At 35.2% G+C, this 27656-nt stretch overlaps 1 long non-coding RNA gene, 13 other non-coding genes and 3 pseudogenes across 14 annotated transcripts in view; all 17 read right to left on the bottom strand.

Annotated features, from left to right (window-relative positions):
- Positions 1–1659: 1659 nt before the first annotated feature.
- LOC118002446 overlaps positions 1660–27656 on the bottom strand; it is a 110548-nt gene continuing 84551 nt past the window's right edge. The window contains exons 38-53 of the long non-coding RNA XR_004677055.1: positions 27257–27328; positions 25306–25393; positions 22492–24457; positions 21274–21359; positions 19531–19615; positions 18280–18365; positions 17713–17796; positions 15223–16819; positions 13529–14191; positions 10102–10186; positions 8958–9042; positions 7996–8086; positions 6999–7075; positions 5727–5778; positions 5176–5260; positions 1660–3561 (exon numbers count right to left, since the gene is read on the bottom strand). This is a non-coding gene — a long non-coding RNA (uncharacterized LOC118002446). The remainder of the gene's footprint in view (positions 3562–5175; positions 5261–5726; positions 5779–6998; positions 7076–7995; positions 8087–8957; positions 9043–10101; positions 10187–13528; positions 14192–15222; positions 16820–17712; positions 17797–18279; positions 18366–19530; positions 19616–21273; positions 21360–22491; positions 24458–25305; positions 25394–27256; positions 27329–27656) is intronic.
- Positions 6133–6214, bottom strand: LOC118002748 (annotated as a pseudogene).
- LOC118002700 lies at positions 7564–7639 on the bottom strand. The gene has a single exon (XR_004677096.1). It is a non-coding gene; the product is annotated as a small nucleolar RNA SNORD113/SNORD114 family (small nucleolar RNA).
- LOC118002698 lies at positions 8554–8628 on the bottom strand. The gene has a single exon (XR_004677094.1). It is a non-coding gene; the product is annotated as a small nucleolar RNA SNORD113/SNORD114 family (small nucleolar RNA).
- LOC118002703 lies at positions 9532–9603 on the bottom strand. Its single transcript, XR_004677099.1, has one exon. It is a non-coding gene; the product is annotated as a small nucleolar RNA SNORD113/SNORD114 family (small nucleolar RNA).
- On the bottom strand, positions 12646–12720 carry LOC118002727. The gene has a single exon (XR_004677119.1). It is a non-coding gene; the product is annotated as a small nucleolar RNA SNORD113/SNORD114 family (small nucleolar RNA).
- Positions 14617–14685, bottom strand: LOC118002723 (annotated as a pseudogene).
- Positions 15800–15873, bottom strand: LOC118002750. Its single transcript, XR_004677139.1, has one exon. It is a non-coding gene; the product is annotated as a small nucleolar RNA SNORD113/SNORD114 family (small nucleolar RNA).
- Positions 16350–16421, bottom strand: LOC118002733. The gene has a single exon (XR_004677124.1). It is a non-coding gene; the product is annotated as a small nucleolar RNA SNORD113/SNORD114 family (small nucleolar RNA).
- LOC118002699 lies at positions 17314–17385 on the bottom strand. The gene has a single exon (XR_004677095.1). It is a non-coding gene; the product is annotated as a small nucleolar RNA SNORD113/SNORD114 family (small nucleolar RNA).
- LOC118002724 lies at positions 18982–19053 on the bottom strand. Its single transcript, XR_004677117.1, has one exon. It is a non-coding gene; the product is annotated as a small nucleolar RNA SNORD113/SNORD114 family (small nucleolar RNA).
- On the bottom strand, positions 21947–22017 carry LOC118002718 (annotated as a pseudogene).
- On the bottom strand, positions 23031–23104 carry LOC118002736. Its single transcript, XR_004677127.1, has one exon. It is a non-coding gene; the product is annotated as a small nucleolar RNA SNORD113/SNORD114 family (small nucleolar RNA).
- Positions 23989–24061, bottom strand: LOC118002728. Its single transcript, XR_004677120.1, has one exon. It is a non-coding gene; the product is annotated as a small nucleolar RNA SNORD113/SNORD114 family (small nucleolar RNA).
- LOC118002712 lies at positions 24888–24962 on the bottom strand. Its single transcript, XR_004677108.1, has one exon. It is a non-coding gene; the product is annotated as a small nucleolar RNA SNORD113/SNORD114 family (small nucleolar RNA).
- On the bottom strand, positions 25876–25948 carry LOC118002719. The gene has a single exon (XR_004677114.1). It is a non-coding gene; the product is annotated as a small nucleolar RNA SNORD113/SNORD114 family (small nucleolar RNA).
- On the bottom strand, positions 26843–26914 carry LOC118002710. Its single transcript, XR_004677106.1, has one exon. It is a non-coding gene; the product is annotated as a small nucleolar RNA SNORD113/SNORD114 family (small nucleolar RNA).

Genomic DNA, 27656 nt, shown 5'->3' on the forward strand with positions numbered 1-27656 from the left:
ACATATTCCACCGGACCCTCAGTCTGTCATCTGGCAGCACATGTAAGAGAAAACCTTGAAAACTGACGGGCAGATCAAACCCTGACACTCGGCAGAGCGGTCGTTAACAAGCACAGGGCTTGCGTGAGACGCGGTGTTTGGCTGGTGGCCACTGCCCAGGTAATAACCACACAACCGCTACACAAACCCTACAACCCACTCACTCCTCTGTCCTCCAAGCATGTCCAAGGACCCCCACGCCTATGGCCTTGTCCTTTGAGACTGCACCCCCAAACAGAGAAGAGAAGCAGAGAGAGCTTATCATGAGGGCCAGGCCAGCCCGGCCCAGGCGGCAGGTCAACCAAGCCCCCAGCACCTCGGCTTCATAAAACTCATCACGAGTGTAATTAAGTAATTTTGCTGTGAGAGTTTGTTTAAAATCTAGCTCCCAAGCCTTGGAGCCCCACAAGGGCAGACAGAGGATATGGCTGGTTTCTTGCTATTTATACGCAGCCTCTGGAGCCACAGAAAGAGCCTAATATTTTTTGAACAAAGGAAAGAATGGATGATTAAGTCACCATTTTTTTCAAGTCTCGACCTTCTAGTGGACTACATAACACAAAGAGAAGACTCTGTCCTCAAGGAGTACATTCCCTTCGGAAGAAACTAGCAGGTCCTAATGAACACTGTAACACAGGTCTGTCAGGGGTGTCAGGATGCACCAGTGAGGAGGACAGGACGAATCTAGACAAAGGGATGTGGGGAGCCAGGAAGGAAGACAAGGGGCTACATGAGTGTGAGACAGGTTGGGTTGGCGGCGGGGCGGTGAGGCTTAGCACAAAGCTGAGCAACCGCTGGAAGCACAGACAAGAATCTACTGGAAGTTGCTGACCACTGTGAGATCCAGACAGCTGGTTTACCCAGCAATCCTGGGGAATGGGAGCACGTAAGTCCTGTCTCCTACGTCCACACACATGTGCCAGTCACACCTTTGATTCTAGCCAAAAGCCACCAATGTTGATCCTGCTGCCCACCCTCAGAATTCAGGGGGTCCGGAGTGCTCACTGCCCAGAAGACTCAAAATTAGGGTCCCACATGTCCACAACTGAGAATGGGGGGGGGGGGCCTCTACCTGATTCACTCTGAAGTAGAAAGGCCAGTGATTTGAGCTGAAATCAAATCGTCAGGAAGGAGGAAGCCATATTCCAAGCCAAATGACCAAGTTCCATCACCAAGTCCAAAGGACACAAAATCAGGAGTGAGAGATGGAATCCAGGGTCAGGAGCCAGCAAGACAGGAGAGGAAGAGGAGTGGTCAGTGTCAGCCATAAAGTGGGTATAAAATTACAACATATAATTGCAGGAGGGAGGGAGGATGTAATATTGGGGGCAGAGGGGACGGAGGGTGGGTCTTGGGCAAATACCCCACATAGGGCAAAGGTGTTGCCAACTTACTTTTCTTGTCATCTGTCCCTGGCAGAATGGCATGTTCTGCTGCCTTAAAGGTGCATGGTCTGGGCCAGCCGGTCCCATCCAAACTGGCATTCTTCCAGAACTTCGTTGGACTCGCCATTCTTCTGGGACAGGGAATCTGGGTATTAGTTGGGTATCATTTGGGAGTTTTCAAATAAGTACAGTTGAAACCATTCAATTACAGCTACTTTAAGTGATTTCTGAGGCTTCTATTCCCTCCCAAGTACCATAGTGTGGACATTCTAATAAGCTCCTGCTAGACAAGGTTAATTCCCATAACAACTGTTACCCTTATCGAGCGGATGATGCTGAGACTGGAGGTCCAGAGGCACCTTAAGTCTAACCCAAAGTCCTACAACGACAACCAGAGGAACTCGGCTTGCTTGCACGGGCAAGGAGCTGGCCCACTTGCTGGAGGCATAAAAACAAGACCAGGTTATTTTCGACCTCCAGTCTTGGCAGACGCAAGGGCAGCTTTCGGGAAGACCCAGGACTTTGATTCCCCAATGGCAAGCCAACGTTGCCCAAGGATGGGCCAAGGTCCAGGGTAGTCAGAACTGCCAGTATCCTGTCTCACTGTCTGGCACTGAACCCTAGAAGCCAGACCCAAGGGAGAATCTGCACTTGCGTAGGAGGATGCCACAGACCATCTGACACACAGCACACTTCCCCACAGCACAGTTCCCAGACCATTCTGAGAAGGGCCATCCCGGTTCCACAAAAGCACATGTATTTTTAGTTCTTCATTAATTCATTCAGCAATAATTTACTGGGCGCCTCCTAGGCTCCAGAGAAGAATGTGACCCGGTTCCTGGCTCTCGGGGCACATCCATCTAGTGATGACATGTACACCAATGCCCATGATGGAGTAGCATGGGCGCTCCTGTGAAGCTGTTTACAACGTACCGGCATTCCCAGCATGCCGTGAGGTTGGGGTGTGGCGAGCTCTCTCTGGAGAGGTCGGGGAAGGGATCCCAGTGTGAGCTCACTCATGCTCTGCTTCACACATGGATCACTGACTCACTCACTCCTTTCTTGACCCCCCCCTTTACTCATTCATTCAGTGAAGTTGTTCTTGGATTACATTCCCATCCACTGACTCATTGACTCACTCACTAATTCATTATTTTATTCACTCACTCTAATATCCACTCCATTCCTCCATCCACTTGCTAATGCATCCACTCATTAATTTGTCTCATTTGTGGACTTATTTATTTACACATTAGTTAAATTATTCAACTTTTTCCTTCTCTCATTGATTTATTAATTTCTTCACCCACTCAGTTGTTGGCTTATTACTTAATTCATTTGGTTACTTATTCACTCATTGATGCATACATTGACCCACGGTTCATTCATTCCCTCATTACTAGTTAATTTTCAATTCTCTAGTAATTCAGGAGCTCATTCGGGGATTCACTTATTCATTCTCGCATCCATTTGTGCACTCATCCTTCACTTATTGGTCCTCCTTGAGCAACTAGTCTTTCACTCATTCACTCACGGACTCATTCATTCATCACTCACTCATTATCCTTTTGACACTTTTACTTACACGTGGTCTCATCCACGCATTAATTCATTAATTAATTCAACATGCATTTATGCACATATCCATTTACTCAACTCATTGTTAATTTATTAACACATTTGCATACTCCTTCACATTTTCATCAATAGATTTCCTTTTGTTTCCACAAAGACTCAGTCATTCATTACCTCACTGTGTCATTCAATCATTCTCTATTTCATTCATCATTTATTCCTTTCTCACTGAACAAAGATCTATAATCTTCTTAATCTGAGAGAGAGAGTAGTCTAAATCTATTTTTTGAATGGAGATCTGTTTTGTTTTGTTTTTTTCAGTTTTGAAAAATGAATTAAGCACGATCTTATCAGGATAAATTCTTATCATTTGTCCATGAATGGTCTTCATTGATTTCAATTTATGATTGCATGAAGCCATTTATTCTTTTTAAACAATACAGTCATCATCCATGAATAAAAGGACGAAACCAAGAATAAAAACTTAATCTACTACTTACCCCAATCTATACTGTCCTTGGCCACATCGGTCAGTCAGGATCTTCATCATTAAATATAATGACTGAAATGGCCAATGTGTGGCCATTCCAGGGGTACAAAGCAGATGTAAAAAAAGAATAAAATATACTCATCACTGGTTCATACTTGGCACTTACTCATTTAGTTAACCATTTGTTCAATTTTAATTTTTCCTTTCCTCATAAATCAAACATCTAGGAACCCACTGCAAACTAAGAGCAGAACACTGACCATTAAATACCTATGCCTAGCTGCTTCTTATGCTAAGTGGTAACAACCTTAATCTATATTTTTTTTTTCTTAATGGACCAAAATATATCAGAACTGAATTAGTAGTATTTCCTGTTTTGTAACATATCCTTTAAATTGGTCTTTTTCTTTCTTTTTTTAAAGATTTTATTTATTTACTTGAGAGAGAGTGAGTGAGAGAGAGCACACAAGCAGGGGGAGGGGCAGAGGGAGAAGCAGACTCCCCCCACTACATAGGGAAACAATGCGGGGTTCAATCCCAGGGCCCTGTGATCATGACCTAAGCTGAAGGCAAACACTTAACCAACTGAGCCACACAGGTGCCCCTAAATTGGTCTTTTTCTATTTCTATTTCTATTTTTCTTTACCTTTGAATATATTTGTTTATTGATCAATTCCTTAATTCACTAATAATATAAAATCAATATCCATGAACCCTTCTCAACTAGATTCTTAAAATTTCCTGAGATCATCGCCGCAAAGTCATAGAGTAGTTCTCTTTGTGCAATGGACCTCAGTGGTTCAAAAAAATGATTGATCATAATTTTCATTCAGATGCATTCCATTCACATCATCGGTCCAGGCCTGGCCCTTCTGCATTTAACTTTCAGATGTTACATTGAACCATTTTTTGGTGTTACACTGACTAACAATGAACCCACCATCCTATTCAACAACTAGAATACTGACCCCTGAAATGAGTAACAGCCTAGATCTTCATGAAGAGAGGAATGTTTAATCAGAGGGACTAAATAAATAATAAATGGGACAAACATAAAATGAGACGAAGTTTTGAAATGAATGAAAAAAGCTAGGTTTTTTACTTGTACTTCATTTGTACCACATTGGATTAATTATAAACTGTGGTTTGTAACATATTTACATTATTGGTCTATGCATGACATTTTAAAAGTTATTTATATTTGTTTTATTTCCTTCCATTTTTTGTTTACATTTTCCATATATTTTTCTTTTATTTGAGTATAGCCAATACACCATGTTACATTAGTTTCAAGTGCATAACACAGTGATTGAACAACTCTTAGAGGGTATGATGCTAAGTAAAACAAGTTTAAGAAAGGCAAATAGTGTATGATTTCACTTATATGTAGAATCTAAAAAGCAAACCAAAAGAATAAACAAAAATCAGAGTCAGACCTATACATAGAGAGAAGATACTGATGGTCACCTAAAGTGCGGGGGTGGGATGGGTATAATGGGTGGAGGGGTGGGAGATACAGACCCCCAGTTATGGAATGAACAAGTCAAAGGAATAAAAGGCAGAGCATTGGGAATATGGTCAGTGGTATTGTAATAGTGTTGCATGGTAACAGATGGGAGCTTTTTTTTTAACTGATACAATGAAAACCCACAAACTAACCACCAAACCAAGAACTTGGTTACTTACGTAGCATGATATGCTCCTTCCCACAGGGATAAGGCAAAGATCTTCATGATTGGAGAGTAATTTAATTAGCTACGGTGCATCCATCCTGCTGAATGTAAAGAGGATGTTGACAAATGAGATTCGGGGTTTAAATACTGAACATGAGGGAATCATGACAGAAATTTCTCATAAACAGTGATATATGCCATATTCTTAAATCTGGCTCATGAATGGACCTCCATTTTATTAATTAATATATTAAGTTATCCATCCATTTTAATAATATAATGAGCACCATTAAATAAACTACCCAACATAAGAACGAGGACGGCTGTAGACAATTGACTCTGGGTCCCCTACCCTCAGAGCTAAAAGGATAGAATTTCTTTTATAAAAGGGTGTGTGTTGTGCTAAATCAGATTTATCATGAACCTTGGTTTGTGACACAATCTCATCATTGGTCCTTATGTGGACTTCTTTGAATATATTCCATACTTTTTAATCATACAGACAACTGTGAATGCCCTCAACAAATAGCCCCAACAAAGGCAAGAATTGGGACTAGTACTCACACTGAACAATAAAGGTCTTGATCATTATAGAATCAGCTCAAGTGTGTCCACTCTGCAGAGTAGAAAGTAGATGGGAAAATAAAGGGAGGGGAATGAATATGAATTCTTTTTTCAAATTTAATTTTTTTAAGTTTTTATTTAAATTCCAATTGGTTAGGGGCACCTGGGTGGCTCAGTTGATTAAGCATCTGCCTTGAGCTCAGGTCATGGGATCGAGCCCCATGTCGGGCTCCCTGCCCAACGGGAAGTCTGCTTCTCCCTCATCCTCTGCCTACCACACCCCCTGCTTGTGCGCTTTCTCTTGCTCACTCTCTCTCAAATAAATGAAATCTTTTAAAAATTAATTAATTAAATTCCAATTGGTTACATATGGTGCAATATTAGTTTCAGGTGTACAATATAGTGATTTAACACTTCCATACAGATGTCCAGACACATATTATTCATCATTCTTGATTCATACACTACCAGTAACTGTCAATGGTCCGAGTTTGTGAATTCTTTTCATTTATATTTTGCCTATTGATTTATTCATTAATTTGCTACTTACTCATGAAGAAATATACATAAATCCAAAAAAACCCAGAATAAGAGCCTCAACATCCCTAATATTTATCTATAAAATCATTTCTCACAGACATTAGATCTGTTTCTTAAATTGGCCTCAGTGTTTCATGTATGGACATAGCAACATAATGTTTCATGTCAGTCCCATGTTTATTACTGGATCATGTATGGCTCTTTTTGATTATATTTCCTACTTGTTTTTTTTTTATTAAATAAAGATTTATTTATTTATTTTAGAGAGAGAGCATTTGCAGGTGAAGGGAGAGAGGGAGAGAATCTCAAGCAGATTCCCACCTGAGCACAGAGACCAGTTCGGGGCTCAATCTCATGACCCAGAGATCATGACCTGAGCCAAAACCAAGAGTTGGACGCTTAACCAACTGAGCCCCTCAGGTGCCCCTATTTCCTACTTCTTTTTTAAACTTTTTTTTCTTAAAGATTTTTTATTTATTTGTCAGAGAGATAGAGCAAGAGAGTGCAAGCACAAGCAGGAGGAGTGGCAGGCAGAGGGAGAAGCAGGCTCCCGACTGAGCAAGGAGCCTGATGCAGGACTCGATCCCAGGACCCTGGGATCATGACCTGAGCCTAAGGCAGGCGCTTAACCGGCTGAGCTACCCAGGCGTCCCCCTACTTCCTACTTCTTAATAATGCATTCACCTCTCTTAAATTGCCCAAACCAAGACAAGAACTTTGACTATTACTCACACACTCCGGTCTCCATGCTCCTAAGACAGCCATTGAGGCCATGGCAGAATGCCAGAATTGGTGTGGCAGTGCCCATTCTGAGGAGTACAAGAGAAAGCAGAAAATAAAGTTTGAGATCTTCTATCCATTGGTCCTTTGTATTCCACCTTTCATTTACTCAGCCATTTAATATTTATTAATTGACTGTGGTATTTGCTTACTTTTCTCTTACTAAAACAAATGTTGAACTTCTAATTCATTGATTCAGAACAAAACATTGATTATTACTTACCAATGGCTATGTAATCCAAGGTAATACCTTTGGTCTACTTATTATGCATTCCAGATTATATTAATAGCATTGTTCTCCTTATCACATCTTTTCACAATTTGGAATATGCCTCACTCCATTCATCTTTAATCATTTAAATATTTTTATTGATCCTTCCATTGACTCCTTGATATTAATATAATCATAATCTATGAGCCATAAAATTAGAAGCAAAAGATTCTTACATATCTCTAACATTTATCTATAGGATTTTGTTTCAACAGAGGAATAGTCTAGATTTCTCTTGTATTAGTGTTGGACCTCAGAGTTCCAGACATGTAGTAGTCATCATCCATGACTCATACCGCCACCAGTGGTCATCATTGATCCAGACTTGGCCCTCATTTTAATTTGTGTCTATATGAATTTTATTAATTCATCAATAATAATAAAAGAACTACCTGAAGTCCTAAAACATGAGGGTAAGATCCTTAAATATCTCTAACATCGGTCTATAGAACTATTACTCATGGTAATACACCTTTTTCATTACTTTATTTCAAAGTTGCATGTAAGGATTAATCAAAACAATGCTTCACATCAACCCCATACTTATGCCGGGGCCATGGTTAACCTTCAAAATTATATTTCATATTTTTAAAATAATACAGTGAATGCCTTTAAAAAAAAAAAAAAAGAAAACAAGCAAACACTGAAACCAAGACAACAACCTTGACTATTACTCACATTGATCTCCATGCTCCTAAAGCAGAGATGTAACCATGGAGCTCACGACCCTGGAGGATCTTCCATCAGCTCAAGGGTGTCCGTTCTAAGGCTTACAGAACACAGGAGGAGATAAAGAAAGCTTGAGAAATTATCAGCATCAGCCCTTGTATTCCACTTTTTATTTAGTCAGTCATCTAGGTAGTTATTTGGGATAACATTTTTATCTTCTCTTAAATAAACAGTGTAGGTCTTGCCACTGACACAGAACCTGAGCACTGACTATTGGCAATGCTGTCTGTATCATCCTTAATCAAAGAATATTTACTTCTTAGTGAATATCAGAGTTTTCAATATATATCAACAGCATTTTTTCTCTTACCATATATTTTTATAATTGGACAATGCTTAACCTTATTCATCTTTACCTATACATTTTCAATGTTCTTTCATTGATCCAATTGTAATAATAGTTTGAATATACATGAACACAAAGACCAAAACGAAATCCTTGTATGTTTCTGATATCTGTTTATAGAATCATTTCAAAAAGAGAAAATGGACTAGATTTCTTTTGGGTTGGACCTCAGAGTTCCAGACACGTAGCATTCATCGTATATGACTCATACGCCACCAGCCGTCATCATTGATCCAAGATTAGTCCACTTTCTCTTCATTCATTTCTATGATATTTATTGATTAATTCATTAATTCACTAAGTATACTTTCAAACTCTATGACTCACAAAAACTGAGAAAGAGCCCTGATATCTCTAATTTGTATATAGAACAATTGTCATATCAATATATCTCTTTCATTAATATCTTCAGGTTTTTATATATGCACCCATTGATATAATGCTTCATATCTACCCTGTATTTACTATTAGGCTACATGTGGCCTTATTTGATTATATTTCAAAGCTTGTTACACATTGAATACTCTAAAAGAACACAAACCAAGATGAGAACGTTATTACTCACTTTGGTCTCCATGCCTCTAACAAATACATGGAACCAGGAGCTCAAGACCAGGAAAGATGCTGACATCAGCTCAAGTGTGCCCATTCTGAGGAGTACAGAGCAGAACAGATGATGAAAAAAAATTATGCCATCTCTCAACTGATCCTTGCCTTTCATCTTTAATTTAGACAGTCATTTGTGCAATCATTAATTTCAAGTGTATTTATTTCATTTTCTCTTAAGAAAACAATTTTGAATTTGCCACTGACCCAAAACATAAACACTGTCTATAATTTATACTGTCTATACTCTCCCTAATCTAAGAAGTAACAGTCATATGCTGTTGAACTTCAGTGTTTTGAAAATATATCCACAGCATTTCTTGCCTGATCACAGATTTTTATAATTGGACAACGGTTCACTCCACTTATCTTTCTCTCTTTCTTTTTCTCTTTCTTTCTTTCAATTCACTTATCCAATTATAATAATGGAATGAAAAACCATGAGCACAAAGGCCAAAAAGATCTCTGTGTATTCCTGACCTCTGTATGTAGAATCGCTTTAAAAAAAGGGAATGGACTAGATTTCTCTTCTTTTGGACCTCAGAGTTCCAGACACGTATTCATCGTACATAACTCATACGCCACCAGTGGTCATCATCGATCCAGTATTGTCCCTCTTTTTCTTCATTCAATTCCATTTGTTTATTGATCATTAATTCATTAATAATAATCTGTAATCACTATAATTCACAAAAACCCAAGGAGAGTTTTTATGTCCCGAATCTGTATAGTGGACTTTCATTAATTAACCTCAGCTTTACATATATGTAATAATCAATGTAATGCACCATCTCATTCTCACGTTTAGAGTGCCTGGGTGGCTCTGTTGGTTAAGCTACTGCCTTCGGCTCGGGTCATAATCCTGGAGTCCCAGGATCGAGTCCCGCATCAGGCTCCCTGCTCTGCAGGGAGTCTGCTTCTCCCTTGGACCCTCTCCCCTTTGTGCTCTCTCTCTCTCTCTCTCAAATAAATAAAATCTTTAAACAAAAATCAATCTCACATTTATCACAACTGTACAATTGGCCATCTTTTTAATAATAATAACATTGAATACTCTTTAAAAAACCACCTAAACCAAGACAAACACTTTGACTACTACTCACATTGGTCTCCATGCTCCTAGCACACATATGCAACCATAGAGCTCGTGACCATGGAAAGTGTTAAATCAGCTCAACTGGGTCTGCTCTGAAGAATACAGAGCAGAACAGGTGATTACTAAAAAAACAAAACAAACAAACAAACAAAAAATGCAGATCTTATCTCCATTGATCCTTGATTTCTGCATTTCAGTTACTCATTGATATATTTATTAATTTTCCATAAATGTTTTTTTCTCTTAACAAAAGGAATAATCTCAAACTTGGATCTGATATAGAACAGTAAAATTGACTCTTACTGAACAGTGTCTACATGATCGTAAACCAAAGAGATAATATTCTTAATCCATTTATTTCTTAATAAGCATCAGTGTTTTCAATTTTTAGTAATATTTTTTGCCTGATCATCACATAGGTTTATAATTGAAAAGCACTTCATCCTCTTCTTTATCTATTTATATTTCTTTGATGGTTCTATCATCGATTCATTAGTAATAGTGAATCTAAATGTATGAATCTAAAATGAGAACATGATATCTATATATTCCTAACATGTGACTACTGGATCATTTCAAACAGGAAATAGACTAGGTATTGTGTTGAACCCCACACGTATTGCTCATCCACAACTCATACACCACCAATCATCATTACCTGTCCATGCGAGACCCTCACTTTCTTCATGCGTTTTACATTTGTCCTCAATTAAATCATTAGTTCTTAGATATTAATAAAAGACACATTTATTCAAGAAAACATGAGCACAAAATCGCTGAATGTGCTTAATGCTGTTCTATAGAATCCATTCCCATATACTATATACGATGTATTTTCCTGTTTTGGTTTTTTTTTTTATTCATCAAAACACAATGTTTCCTATTATATCTATTTTTGTGCCATGGATAACTTTTTTGTTCTGTTTAATACATTTTAACAATGCTGAGAATACTCTTAAACAAATGATTAATAAAGAACGTCTCAAACTCAACACCCAAAAAATAATCCAGTCAAAAAATGGGCAGAAGACATGAACAGACACTTCTCTGAAGAAGACATACAAATGGCTAACAGACACATGAAAAAATGTTCATCATCATTAGCCATCAGGGAAATTCAAATCAAAACCAGTCAGATACCACCTTACACCAGTTAAAACAGCAAAAATTGACAGGGCAAGAAACAACAAATGTTGTAGAGGTTGTGAAGAAAGGGGAACCCTCTTACACTTTTGGTGGGAAGTGGCACAAGTTGGTACAGCCACTTTGGAAAGTTGGTACAGCCACTTTGGAAAACAGTGTGGAGGTACTTCAAAAAATTAAAAATAGAGCTACCCTATGACCCAGTAATTGCACTCCTGTGTATTTACCCCCAAAACACAGATGTAGTGAAAAGAAGGGCCATGTGCACCCCAATGTTCATAGCAGCAATGTCCGCAATAGTCAAACTGTGGAAAGAGCCGAGATGTCTTTCAACAGATGAATGGATAAAGAAGATATGGTCCATATATACAAAGGAATATTACTCAGCCATCAGAAAGGATGAATACCCAACTTTTACATCAACATGGATGGGACTGGAGGAGATTATGCTAAGTGAAATAAGTCAAGCAGAGAAAGTCAATTATCATATGGTTTCACTTATTTGTGGAACTTAAGGAATAGCATGGAGGACATTAGGAGAAGGAAGGGAAAAATGAAGGGGGGGAAATCAGAGAGGGAGACAAACCATGAGAGACTATGGACTCCAGGAAACAAACTGAGGGTTTTAGAGGGGAATGGGGTGGGGAATGGGTTAGATCGGTGATGGGTATTAAGGAGGGCACGTACTGCATGGAACACTGGGTGTTATATGAAAACAATGAATCGCGGATCACCACATCAAAAACTAATGATGTATTGTATGTGACTAACATAACATAATAAAATAAAATTAAAAAAAAAAAAAAAAAACAAACAAATGATTAAAACCAAGCTAAGATCTTTGACTATTACTCACTTTGTTCTCTTTCCTGACACAGAGACAACATAATCTTAACTATGGCAAAAGCTAAAATCAGCTGCATCCATTCTGAAGAGTACCAAGAAGACACAATGATAAAAAAAAAAAGAGAGAGACATTCTCCCCATTGACCCACAGTTTAAATCGATCACGTACATAGTCATTTAAGTGTTTATTAATGTACAGTGATATTTATTTTCCTCTCAGTACAATAAACATCAAACTCACAACTGACTCAGGGTGATACTGACTACTACCCGTCACCATCCATGTCACCCTTACTCAAAGATGTAATACACTTGGTCCATTTATTATCCATTCCAGTGAATATTAATATTCATTTTCCTGACTATATATTTTAGTAATGAACAATGTTTCACCCTCTTCATCTTTATTCATTTATACATTTGCAAATTTATTCTTGCCATTGATTCTTTTATAATCATATTTTTAAAATTTATGAACACAAAGACCAAGGAAAAGATCACTGTAGAATGCTGAAATCTATCTACAGTCTTAATATATGGTGAATGGATTAGTCTTTTTGTGTTGGACCTCAGGGTTCTAGATATGAGGTATTCATTGCATATGACTCAAAAGCCACCAGTTATCATCACTGGACCATAATTGCCCATCTTCATCCTCATCTACATTTATTTATTAACTAATTAATAAGGAAATGCATGTAAATCACAAAAACACAAGAATAAGGTCCTTGATTATCCCATAACATCCACCTATAGAATCATTCACATAAAGACTAAATCTCTTTCATTTAACTGAACTCAATGTTTCATTTATGGACTAAACATGTAATACTTCATATCAATCTGATATTAAATATCACTATGGTTGGCCTTCTTTGATTATATTCAATACTGTTTAATAATGCAGTGAATAATTTTCTTAAAAAAACGAATCAAACTAAGTCAAGAACTTTGACTATTACTCACATTGTTCTCCATGCTCCTAACACAAAGATGCAACCATACAGTTCGTGACCTTGGAAGAATCCTTAAATCAGGTCAGGAGTGACCATTCTAAGAAGTATAGAGCATCAGAGCAGATGATATCAAGATTGAGAAATTGTCTCCATTCTCCCTTGCTTTTTACCTTCATTTGGTTGGTCATTTATTATCCATTCCAGTGGATAGTAATATTCATTTTCCTGACTAAATATTTTAGTAATGAAAAATGCTTCACCCTCTTCATCTTTATTCATTTATACATGTGCTAACTTATTCTGCTATTGATTCTTTCATAATTATATTTTTATAATTCATGAACACAAAGACCAAGAAAAAAATCACTGTATAATCCTGAAATATGCCTAGAGTATGACTTGAAATACGGGGAATAGACTAGATTCCTTTTGTATTGGCCCTCCGAGTCCCACACTCATATTATTCATTCAACTTTGACCATTACTTACTTTGGTCCCTCTCCATACAGTGGCACCATGACTATTTAATGAGGCAGAAGCTGAAATCAGTTCCAGCATCCATTCTGAAGAGTACTAAGCAGAAAATGTGACTAAAATGGTTGAGGTTTTTTCTCCATTGATTCATAGTTTCCATTTGCATAGTCATCTGGACATTTAATAGTGGTAATATTTGTTTTTCTCTTAAATTAAATGTCAAAGTTTTAATAGATTCAATCAATACCTATTACTTACCACTATCATTCTCACTCGAGACATATATACTTGATCATTTTATTTTCCACTCCAATTATATTTCCTTATTATATATGTTAACAATAAAGTGTTTTACCCTCTTCAGATTTATCAATTTACATTCTATTTATCGTACCATTGATTTTTTTTTATTGAAGTACAGTTGACAAAAAAATTTCCTACAAAGATTAGTTAACTAATGCTTCATATTAACATCGTATTTTTTTAAGCATGTTTGGCCGATCACTGATCATATTTCACACTTTTTAATAATGCAGTGAAAACCTTTTTGTAAAACCACAAAACCAAGAAAAGAATTTTGACTGTTACTCACATTGTGCTCCATGCTCTTCACACATAGATGCAACCACAAAACTCATGGCTATGGTGGATTGCTTCAATCAGCTGAGGGTGACCATTCTAAGGAGGATAGACAGAGCAGATATAAAATGATTGAGATCTTATGTTCATTCATCCCTGTATTCCACCTTTCAATCAGTGAATGAACAATAATGACATCGTCCTTGACAGAAAACATGAATATTGACTATTACTTATGAATAACTATATCATCTTTAGTCAAAGAATAGATGCATATGTATCTTTCAAAATAGGTATTTGTTTTTAATATACAGTAATAGTATTCCTTGCCTAACCACGTATTTTAATAACTGGACAAAGTTTCACTACCTTCATCTTTCTCTATATATTTATTATTTCATTGAACTAATTATAATAATAACAGAAATGCCTGAATGTAAAGGCCAAAAGAAGATCCTTATATATTCCTGACACATGTCTAAAAGATCACTTAAATGGGGGCAATGGACCAGAATCCATCTGTGTTGGACCTCAGAGTTCCAGACACATATTCATCGTGCACAACTCATATGCCACCAGTGGTCATCAATCCAATATTGTACCTGTTTTCCTCATTTCTACAGCACTTAGTGACTAATTTGTTGATTCACTAATTATTCTAAAACCCAATTATCAAAAAAAATAGCAACCCTGAAATCCCTATTCTGTGTATAGAATTATTTTCACATCAATATATCTCTCTCTTTAAATATCATACATTTTGGGGCGCGTGGGTGGCTCAGTTGGTTGAGCGATTGCCTTTGGCTCAGGTCATGATCCTGGAGTCCCGGGATCGAGTCCCGCATCGGACTCCCTGCTCAGCGGGGAGTCTGCTTCTCCCTCTGATCCTCCCCCCTCTCATGCTCTCTCTCTCTGTCTCATTCTCTCTCTCAAATAAATAAATAAAATCTTTAAAAATAAATAAATAAATAAATATCCTACATTTTTATGTTTCATGTCATTTCAATATTTGTCACTGGGCTACAGGTGACCATCTTTATTAAATATGGCACTTTAAAAAAAATACATTGAATACCATGAAAAAAAAAATCATTAAAACCCAGATGAAAACTTTGACTCTTATTACTCACACTGGTCTCTATGCCACCAGGTTGTACTGCTTGAATCAGCTCAAGTGTGTCCATTCTGAGAAGGACAAAGCACAGGAGATGATTTGAAAAAAAAGGTTAAATTCTTATTCGCATTGATCCTTGATTTCCACATTTTTGCCCACTCATTTAGGAATTTATAAATTATTCCTCATGTAAATACTTTTATCTTAACAAAATCAACAGCAGGAGACTTGAAACAGACATACAACAACAAAAAAAAAAAAACTGACTCTTAATTATCTGGGCTAATACGATCCTTAGTCAAACAGATGACACTCTTCTTTTTTTTTTTTCAAATGACACTCTTGTTCCCTTTATTCCTTAATGAGTTTCAGTGTTTTCAATTGAACTAATAATAGCTCATACCTGTCCACAAATGTTCAGAGTTAAACAATGCCTTGCCCTTTCTTCTTTATTATTTGTATTTCTTTAATGGTCCTATAATTAGTCTATTAACAATAATAATCTAAATCTATAAACCCAATACCTACATTGGGTATATTCCTGACACCTTCTATAGGATTAAATAAACAGAATACACTATGTTGGTATTATGTTGCACCTCGTTATCCAGACACATAATATTCATTGTCCATGATTCATCCACCACCATTCATCACGACTGACTCATGATTAGGCCTCTTTCTTTTCATCCTCATAAACAATTGTTTATGGCTTAACAAAATTAATAAATACACAAAATTAAAAATAAATAAATAGAAGATCCCTTAATATCCTTAATATCTCTTCCTACAATCTTTTCCAGAGACTAACTCTGTTTCAAAAACTGACCTCAAGGTTTACATTTATGGATTCATCAACTTAATGTTTGATATCAGTATGATATTTGACACTGGCCTATTTTGCCTTCTTTGATTATATTTAATATTTGGAATAATACACTGAGTGCCCTTGAACAAACCACCTAAGCTCAAACGCTGACATTACTCACACTGGTCTTTCCAATGTTCCTAACAACATAGATGCAACTGGACAGCACATGACCTTGAAAGATGCTTTAATCATCTCAAGTGGGTTCCTTCTGAGGAGTATAGATCAGAGCAGATGACAATTAAAAAAAAAACAAACCTCACATTTCCTCTGTGTTGGACCTCAGCGGTCCAGACACATATCATTCATCATGAGTGACTCCTACACCAACAGTTATCATTGATCCAAAGAAGACCAATTTCTCTTCATTCATTTCTGTATTGTTTATCGATTAACTCATTAATTCACTAATTATAATTCTAAACTCTACTATTAAAAATAAAACAAGGGCTTGAGCTCCCTAGTGTGTGACCAGAATCATTTCACAATATCTCTGCCATTAACTATCCTCAGTTTTTCATATATGTATTAATCAAAATAATACTTCATATTAATCCCATAATTGTTACTAGGAGACAGTTCACATTCTTTGATTATAGTTCATACTTTTTACTAATACAGTGAATATCCTTAAGCAAAATACCAGAATGAAGGTAAGAACTCTGATTATTACTCACACTGGCCTCCAAACTCCTGCAACAGAACTGCAGCCTTAGAGTTCATGATCAGGTCCAGTGTGTCTCTTCTGAGGAGTGCAAGGCAGAGCAGATGATAAAAAAGTGAGATATTCTCTCCAGTGATTGTTGCTTTTCACTTTTCATTTAGTAAAGCACTTAGGTAATCACTAACTTGGTACAAATATTGTTTTTCTCTTAAGAAAACAAATAACTTTAAAATTTACTACTAACCCAGAATCCGAACATTGTCCATGACTTATCCTATCCATGGCATTCTTAGCCAAACATGCAAGAATCATGTACCATCTACTTCCAATGGAAGCCCAGTGTTTTCACAGGATCTGAACAGTATTTCTTGCATAATCACATATTTTTATAATTGGACAATACTTCACTCATTCATATCAATTTATATATTTATGTATAGATTCTCTCATTGATCCAATTATAATAATAGCATGAAAGTGCATGAACTATAAGACCAAAAACAAGATCTTTGTATATTCCTGATATGTGTCTAGAGGATATCTTCAAAAAATGGGAATAGACTAGATTTCTTCTGTTGGACCTCAGAGTTCCAGACACGTATTCATCATACACGACTCATACGCCACCAGTGGTCATCATCGATCCAATACCCTCTCTCTTTTCCTTCATTCATTTCTCTTTAATGATTAAATTAATTCACTACTAATAATTTCTAAACACTATGATTCACCAGAACCCAAGAAGAGTTATTGCATTCCTAATCTGTTACATAGATTATTCCCATATCAATGTGTCTCTTTCATTAATTATCCTCAGTTTTCCAAATGTGGATTAATTAATGTAATTTTCATATATCCCATATTTATCACTGAGATACATTGCCCTCTTTAAGTACATTTTGTACTTTTAAATACTACAGTGAATTACCTTTAAAAAACACTTAACCTAGAATAGAACATCAACTGTTACTCACCTTAATCTGCATCTTCTAATTACATAGAGGGAACCACAGAGCTCATGCCCGTGAAGGTATGAAATCAGACCAAGTGCATCCATTCTGAGGAGGACAGAGCAGAGCAAGTGATTTTAAAAAATGAGATTTAATTGCCATAGAGCCTTGCTTTTTATTTCATAGGCTCAGGATTTAGATATTTATTTTTTATCTTTATTTGTATAATATATATTTTATATATAAATAAAAATGTTATATATTATACATATATAAAATGTATATAAGTATATAATAGAATGTATAACTAAATACATAAAATATGTAAATAAAATATTAAATATTTTAAAATATAGTTACAATATAATACAAATTTATAAAATATAATATATATAAATATGTAAATAAAATGAAATATATAAATATAAAATAAATAAAATGGATAAATAATGCTTCATATCAACCTAATAAATAACACTGGCAGATTTTATCTTCTATTTTTAATAGTATTTTTGAATACTTTTGAATAATACAGTAAATAGCCTTAAACAAACCACTCAAGCCAAGACAAGAAATTTGACTATTACTCACGTGGTCGTCATGCTCCTAAAGCATAGATGCAACCAGAGGGCTCGTGAAGTTGGAAGAATATTACAGTCAGCTGGAGTGTGTCCATTCTGAGGCGTACAGAGCAGAGCAGATGATAAAAGAGGAGACATTATTCCATTTATCCTTGATTTACATCTTTCATTTAGTCAGGCATTTAGGCAATCATTATTTGAAGTCTATTTCATTTTTCTTTTTTTTTTTTTAGATTTTATTTATTTATTTGACAGAGAGACACAGTGAGAGAACACAAGCAGGGGGAGTGGGAGAGGAAGAAGCAAGCTTCCTGTGGAGCAGGGAGCCCAATGCGGGGCTCAATCCCAGGACCTTGGGATCATGACCTGAGCCGAAGGCAGACACTTAACGACTGAGCCACCCAGGAGCCCCTATATCATTTTTGTCTTAAGAAAATGAACCTACTTTGAACTTTGCACTGACCCAGATCATAAACATTGTCTATAATTTGTCCTCCAAAGAGGTTACATTCAGGTACCATTTATTTCTCTTTGGACTTCAGTGTTTTCAAAATATATTAATAGTATGTCTTGTCTCCCACATATTTTTTAAATCGGACATGGCTTCTACAATTCAGCTTTTTGAAAAACTTATTTCCACGGTGATATTTCAATGATCCAATTTTAACAAAGAATATAAATGTATGACGAGAAAGATCACATTTCTTTTGTGTTGGGCCTCAGATGTCCAGACACGTATTCATCACATACGACTCATACGCCACCAGTGGTCATCATCGATCCAATACTGTCCTTTTATTTCATCATTCATTTCTATTTATTGATTAAAACATTAATTCATTAATAATAACTTTCTGAATGCTATGATAAACAAAACCCTAGAAGAGCCTTTGTATCCCTAACCTACACATAGATTATTCTTATATCAATGCATCTCTTTTATTAATTATCCTCAGTTTTCTACCCATGGATTAATCAATGTTTCATATATTCCATATTTATCACTGAGATACAGTTGCCTTTTTAAATTATATTTCACACTTTTTAATAATACAGTGAACTACCTTTAAAAAAACACATGGAGTGGGGCCTGAGCAGCTCAGTTGGTTAAGCATCTGACTCTTGATCTTGGCTTAGGTCTTGACCTCAGGGTTGTGAGTTCAAGCCCCATGTTGGGCTCCACACTGGGTGTGGAGCCCACGTAAAAAAAAAACACACAAAACACATGGAAACCAAGAAAGGAATTTTAACTATTTCTCACATTAACCTCTGTCCTCTTCTTATATAGAGGTAACCAGGAGCTCACGACCATAGAAGATGCTTTAATCAGCTCCAGTGCATCCATCCTGAGGGTGACAGAGCAGAGCAAGTGATAGAAAAAAACTGAGACTTAATTGCCATTGATCCTTGCTCCCCATATTTCATATAGTCAGTATTTCTTTCTTTTTTTAATATGTATATATTTTTATATTACAAAAGGAAAAACTCAATTTCACTACCAAAATGGATAAAATTCACTCTTCCTTATCAGAGTATATGTGACCTCAAAGAAGTGCGAACTTTGTCCATTTATCTCTTAATGGGTATCACCGTTTTCAATGGTTATTGCTAATATCTCTTGCCTCTCCACAAACTTTAATAGTTAGACAATATTCCGCCCTCTTATTCTTTACATATTTATTTGTATTTGTTTAATAGTTCCATCATTATTCTATTAATAACAACAAATCTATGTCCATAAAATCACTATGAGAATATGATCATTTTACATTCCAGACATTTCTTCACTGAAACAGTTCCAAAAGAGAGAACAGACTAATTAATTTCCATGTTTGCCTCAGAGTTCCAGATTCATACATGAGCAGTCACATTTGGGCCTCATTATGGTCATTAATGTCTACATGATTTTATTGACTAATTCATCAATTAACTAATAACAAAAAAATAAATGCTTAGAGACCACAAAAACTTGAAATAAGAGCTTTAAATATCTCCAACATTTGTCTTTAGAATGACTTCCTACTGACATATCTTTCATTAATTAACCAAAATGCTTCCTATATAGATTAATTAATATAATGCTTCATATTAGCCTCAAATTTACTATCTGGCTATGGTTTTGATCCTTAACTTTCTATCACATTATTAATCATGCACCTAAAATCTTTTTTTTTTTATTTTTTTATACATATATATTTATTTTTATTTTTTTATTCTTATGTTAATCCCCATACATTACATCATTAGTTTTAGATGTAGTGTTCCATGATTCATTGTTTGTGCATAACACCCAGTGCTCCATGCAGAATGTGCCCTCCTCAATACCCACCACCAGGCTAACCCATCCTCCCACCCCCCTCCCCTCTAGAACCCTCAGTTTGTTTTTCAGAGTCCATCGTCTTTCATGGTTCATCTACCCCTCTGATTCCCCCCCTTCATTCTTCCCCTCCTGCTACCTTCTTCTTCTTCTTTTTTTTTCTTAACATATATTGCATTATTTGTTTCTGAGGTACAGATCTGAGATTCAACAGTCTTGCACAATTCACAGCGCTTACCAGAGCACATACCCTCCTCAGTGTCTATCACCCAGTCACCCCATCCCTCCCACCCCACCCCCCACTCCAGTAACCCTCAGTTTGTTTCCTGAGATTAAGAATTCCTCATATCAGTGAGGTCATATGATACATGTCTTTCTCTGTTTGACTTATTTCACTCAACATAATACCCTCCAGTTCCATCCACGTCATTGCAAATGGCAAGATCTCATTCCTTTTGATGGCTGCATAATATTCCATTGTATATATATACCACATCTTCTTTATCCATTCATCTGTTGATGGACATCTTGGCTCTTTCCACAGTTTGGCTATTGTGGACATTGCTGCTATAAACATCGGGGTGCACGTACCCTTTCGGATGCCTACTTTTGTATCTTTGGGGTAAATAGCCAGTAGTGCAATTGCTGGACCGCAAAATCAAGGAAAGAATTTTGACTATTACGCACATTGTTCTCCATGCTCTTAGTACATAGATGCAACCACAGAGCTCGTGACTATGGTGGAATGTCTACCTCAGCGGAGGGTGACCATTCTAAGGAGTACAACACAGAGCAGATGATAAAAAAAATTAAGACCTTATGATCATTGGTCCCTGCATTCCACCTTTCATTCAGTCCATCCTTAATAAGCAACGAATTGGGATAATGTGTATTTTATTTTTCTTAATAAAATAAACAGTATCAATCTTGTAGCTGAGAAACAGCATGAACACTGACGGTTACTGAAAGAATAACACCATTATATCGTATATTTCCTAATAGATATTTGTTTTCAAAATATACTAACAGTATTTCTTGTCTAACCACATATTTTTGTAACTGGACAATATTTCACCCACTTCGTACTTACTTCTTTCTTTCTTTCTTTCTTTCTTTCTTTCTTTCTTTCTTTCTTTCTTTTCTTATTTCATTGATCCAATTTTAAAAAATAGAATGTATCAACATAAAAGACCAAAAACAAGATTATAGATTATAGATTTATTTATAAATCATTTATCCAAATATAATAATAGAATAAAAATGCATGAACACAACACTAAAAACAAGATCCTCACATATTCCTGACATCTATATATAAGATCTCATCAAACGATGGGAATAGGCTACGTTTTTTTGTGTGTTGGACCTCAGAGTTGCAGACAGTATTCATCATATACGATTCATACGCAACCAGCAGTCATCACTGATCCAATATTGTCCCTCTTTTCCTTCCTTCAGTTCTACATTGTTTATTGACTAACTCGTTAATTCACTAACAATAATTTAAAACCCTATTATTCAGAATAATGCAAGAGTCACGATACCCCTAAGCTGTGTATAGAATCATTCTTATATCAATATATCTCTTTCATTAATTATCTTAAATTTCATCTGTGATATAATAAGAGTCTCATGCTCTACTGGCTACTAGCTAGGCTGTGATATAATAAAAAAATAAAATAAAATAAAAAATAAAATGTGGAAAAAATTATCTTAAATTTCATGCATGTAATAATCAATATAATGTTTCATAGGAATTCAATAGTTGTCACCAGGCCACAGTTGGCTACCTTTGACTCTATATAGCACTTTTAAAAATATACCAAATATCCTTAAAAAAAACATAGCTGAAACCAAGACAAGATGTCAAGTTCTTGGTTTGAAACCAAGACCGATACTACTCACATCGGTCTCTGTTTCTAACACACAGACGCAATCGTGGAGCTCACCACCATAAAACAATGCTTAGTCAGCTCAGTGTGTCTGTTCAGAGAAGTACAGTCAATGAAAAAAAAAAGAAAGTTAAGACCTTATCTCCACTGATCCTTGCTTTTCATATTTCATTTACTCACTACTTTCATGATATTAATATATTTTTCTCTTAACAAAAGGAACAACCTCAAACTTGACACTGAGTCAGAAAGACTAGACTCACCTGTATAAACTCTTAGCTAAGGAAGTAACACCCTTTCTCCACTTATTTCTTAATGAACATAAATATTTTCAATTATATTATTTGTTGCCTCACCATATGTTCATAGTTGGATAATTCTTCTCCCTCTATTTTTTAACTATTACATATATTTCTTTAATGGTTTTATCATTGATCCACTAATAATAACAAACCCAAATTTAAAAATTCAAAATAAGAATCTGATCTTTTTATGTTCCTAACATCCATGTACAGGATCAAATAGAACAGAAGGAATAGACTATTTATTATGTTGGACCTCAGATATCCAGACACATATTGCTCATGACCAAGACTCATCCATCACCTGTCATCATCACTGGTCCATGAGACCCACTTTTTCTTAATTCCTTTCTATACTTGTATTGATTAAATCATTAATTCATTGAAAATATTAAAATGAGTATAATTCACAAAAACTGAAGAATAAGATGCTTGAATGCCCTTAACTTCTAACTTAGAATCATTGCGAACATAGGTTATATTTCCTTCATTAATCAATCTCAATGCTATGTAATAAATTAATGAATATAATGTTTTATATCATATTTATCAGTTAGCCATAGTGAACCTTTTTATTATACTCTTACTTTTTAATAATTCCATGAACACAAATGACCCAAACCAAAACAAAATTTTTGACCATTACTCTCCTTGTTCCATTTTCCTAACGTAAAAGGAATGTCACGTGACAATCCCGATCCCACAGAAGACAAAATCGGCTCAAGCACCTGTTCTGAAGAGGACAAAACAGAGAAGGGGATGGAAAGGCTGAGCCTTTCCGCTGATCCATGGAGCCCACCATTCATTTATATAATCATTTAAGCCTTTATTAACTTAATGGATATATTTATTTTTACCATAAAAATAAACTTCAAACTTGGACCTAAATCAGAAAATAAATGACTACAAAATTTCATTGTTTATATCAACCTTATCAAAGATATAATACACTTGGTCCCTTTATATCCATTCTAATGTATATTAATACTTTTACCTTGGTATATATTTACCAAAAAATAATACTTCAACCTCCTCAACTTTATTCATTTATACATTTTTTATCCTACCATTAATAGTTTTGTAAATTAATTACTAAAATTCATTCACCGTAAAAAAACACAAAGATCAACAACAAAATCCTTGTTTATTACTGACATCTTTACATAGGATCCCTAAACACAGGAGAAACAGACTAGATTATCTTTGTATCAGATCTGAGTTCCAGACACATAGCATTCATCATATATGACTCATTCGCCACCAGTTGTCATCATTGGTCCAAGACTGGCCCTCTTTCTTTCCATTCTCATAAATATTTATTAATTCATTAATCAAAAAATACACATAAATTAAAATATAAGAGTAAGATCCTTCAACATTCCTAACATGTCTCTATAATATTACAGAGACTAAATCTTTTTCATTAACTGACCTCAGTGTTATATTTATGGATAAGTAAACATAATGCTTCATATGAATCTGGTATTAAACACTGTTATATTTTGCCTTCTATGATTATATTTAATACTTTTGAATAAATACACTTAACAGCCCTAAATAAACCAAAACAAAAGCTTTGAGTCTTACTCACGGGGTCTCCATGCTCCTCCAACATAGATGCAACCAGAGGGCTCACGACCTTGGAAGAATGTTACAATCAGCTGGAGTGTATCCATTCTGAAGAGTACAGAGCAGAGCAGATGATTAAAAAAAAAAAAAGAAAAAAGAAACATTCTTCCATTGATCCTTGCTTTATCTTTCATTTAGTCCGGCATTTAGGAAATCATTACTGGAGAATATTTATTTCATTATCTTTTACAAAAATGAACTACTTTGAACTTCCCAGTGACCCAGAATATAAAAACTGTCTATAATTTGTCCTATCTATATCATCCGAACCAAAGAGGGGACAACCATGTACCATTTATTTCTCTTTGGACTTCAGTGTTTTCAAATTATACTAATAGAACTTCTTGCCTCATATATTTTTAAAATTGGACATTTCTACGCTTCACTTTTTGTAATATATTTCCTTATTGATATTTCACTGATCCAATTATAATCAAGAATGGAAATTCATGAAGAGAAAGTCCACATCTCTTTTGTGTTGGACCTCAGAGTTCCAGACACGTATCATTCATCATCCATGATTCATACGCTGGCAGTTATCATCATTGATCCAGAAAGACTGCTTTCTCTTCATTCATTTCTACATTGTTTATTGATTCATTCATTCATTCACTAATTACCATTTCAAACTATACGATTCACAAAAAATGAAGAAGAAACTCTTATCCATAGTTATGTATCTAGAATAGATCTAGAATCATTCACACATCACTATATCTCTCAACAGTTATCCTGTTTTTCATAAATGCTTTAATCAATGTAACGCTTCATCTTAATCCTATATTTGTCACTAGGACACAGCTGACTTTCTTTAATTATAATTCACATTTTGTATTAATACAATGAATATCCTTAGCAAAATACCAAACAAGACAAGAAGTTTGACTATTACTCACATTTGTCTCCTGTCTCCCCAGTACAAAAATACAACCCTAAGGCTCTTGATCAGGGGAGAATCCTTAAAGCAGGTCTAACTTGTCCGTCCTGAGGAGTATAAAGCAGAGCATACCATGAAAATAGTCAAGACATTCTCTATTGGTCATTGCTTTTAGCCTTTCATTAAATCCATTATTGGTCAACTATTAATTTGGTGTCAATATTTTTTCTCTTAAGAAAATGAACAACTTTGAATTTACCAATGACCCAGAACGTGGGCACTGTCTATGACTTACACTATCTCTGGCATTCTTAGCCATACATGTAAGTCATGTAGCTCTTACTTCTAATTAAACTTCAGAGTTTTCATAGAATGTTAACAGTATTTCTTGCATAATCGCATATTTCTGTAATAGGACGCTACTTCATTACGGTACACTTTATGTTTATTGATTACTTAATTGATCCAATTATAAAAATTGAAAGAAAATGCAGGAACACTAACACCAAAAACAAGATCCTTGTATATCTGGACATGTGTCCATACAGGATCTCTTCAAACAATGAGAATAAGCCAGATTTCTCTTCTGTTGGACCTCAAGAGTTCCAGACATGTATTCATCACATACGACTCATATGCCACCAGTGGTCATCATCAATCCAGTATGCTCCCTCTTTACCTTCATTCACTTCTAATTGTTTATTGAGCAAATCATTAATTCACTAATAATTTTAAATGCTGTAATTCACAAAAACTGAGGAAGAACTTATATAACCCTATTTCTACCTAGATAATTCTCACATCAATATATCTCTTTAATTATCCTCAGTCTCCCATGCATAGATTAATCATCATAATAGTTTATATAGCCCATATTTATCACCGAAAAACAGTGCCTCTTTTCATTATATAGTGTAGTTTTTAATAATACAGCGAATTACCTTAAAAAAAAACACATAAACCAAGAAAATAATTTCAACTGTTACGTACATTAATCCCCATCCTCCTATTATAGAGGCAACCATAGAACTCAGGATAATGGAAGATGTTAAATTAGCTCAAGTGTGTCCATTCTGAAAAGTACACAGTAGAGCAAGATAAAAAAAGGATTGAGATATTATGTTCACTGGTCCTTCCATCCCACTTTTAATTTAGTCACTTATTAAGCAGTATATTGCAATAATGCATATTTTATTTTCTCATAAGTAAATGAACAATATCAATCTAGCTAATAAAGAATATGAACATTGACTATTACTTATCAATAATTATATCATCCTCAAAGAACAAGTCCTGTACCATATATTCCCTCATAGACATCAGCATGTTAAATATACACTAATACTATTCATTACCTAACCACATATTTTTGTAATTGGACAAGATTTCACTGTTTTCATCTTTATTTATTTATTTGTTTATTATTTCATCAATCCAGTTATAAAAATTGAAAGAAAATGCATGAACATAAGGACCAAAACCAAGATCTTTGTATATTCTTGATATCTGTTTATGGCATCACCTCAAACAGGACAATAAACCAGATTCCATTTCTGTTGGACCTCAGAGTTCCAGACACGTATTCATCGTATCCGACTCATACGCCACCAGTGGTCATCATCGATCCATTATTGTCCCTCTTTTCCTTCATTCAATTCTACATTGTCTATTGACTAATTCATTAAATCACTAGTAATAATATTAAAACCCTATCATTCACAAAAGCCCAAGAAAAGTCATTATATCCTTAATCTGTAAATAGAATCATTCTCACATCAATATATCTCTTTTAAACTTATGCTCTTATTTATTTATGCATTAAACCAATATAATGTTTCACAAAATTCAATATTTATCACTGACCTATTGTTGGCCTTCTGTGATTCTACTGCATGGAACTCTCAAATAATACTGAATACACTGAATAAAATAATCATTGAAACCAAGACAAGAAACTGGATATTACTCACATTGCTCTCTGTGCTTTTAACACAGAAATGCAACCACTTGAGCTCGCCACCACGGAATATTGCTTAAATCAGCTCAAATGTGTCCATTTTGAAACAGGAAAAGCGCAGTCGATGATTAAAAAAATAGAATAAAACTTTTATTTCCATTGATTCTTGCTTTCCACATTTCATTTACTCATTTAGATATCTATGAATATTTCATAACATTGATTTTTTTCCTTTAACAACAGTAACAAAAATCCTCAAACTTAAGATTGACCCAGAACAATAAAATTGACTTAATTGTTCATGTCTAAATGATCATTGACTAAAGAAGTGACATTCTTGATTCATTTAATTCTTAATGGATGTCAGTGTTTGCAATTTTTATTAATATTTCTTGCCTAAACACAGGTCTTCA

Source organism: Mirounga leonina, unplaced genomic scaffold (assembly GCF_011800145.1).
Source record: "Mirounga leonina isolate KUSES-001 unplaced genomic scaffold, KU_Mleo_1.0 Mir_82, whole genome shotgun sequence".
Lineage (NCBI taxonomy): Eukaryota > Metazoa > Chordata > Mammalia > Carnivora > Phocidae > Mirounga > Mirounga leonina.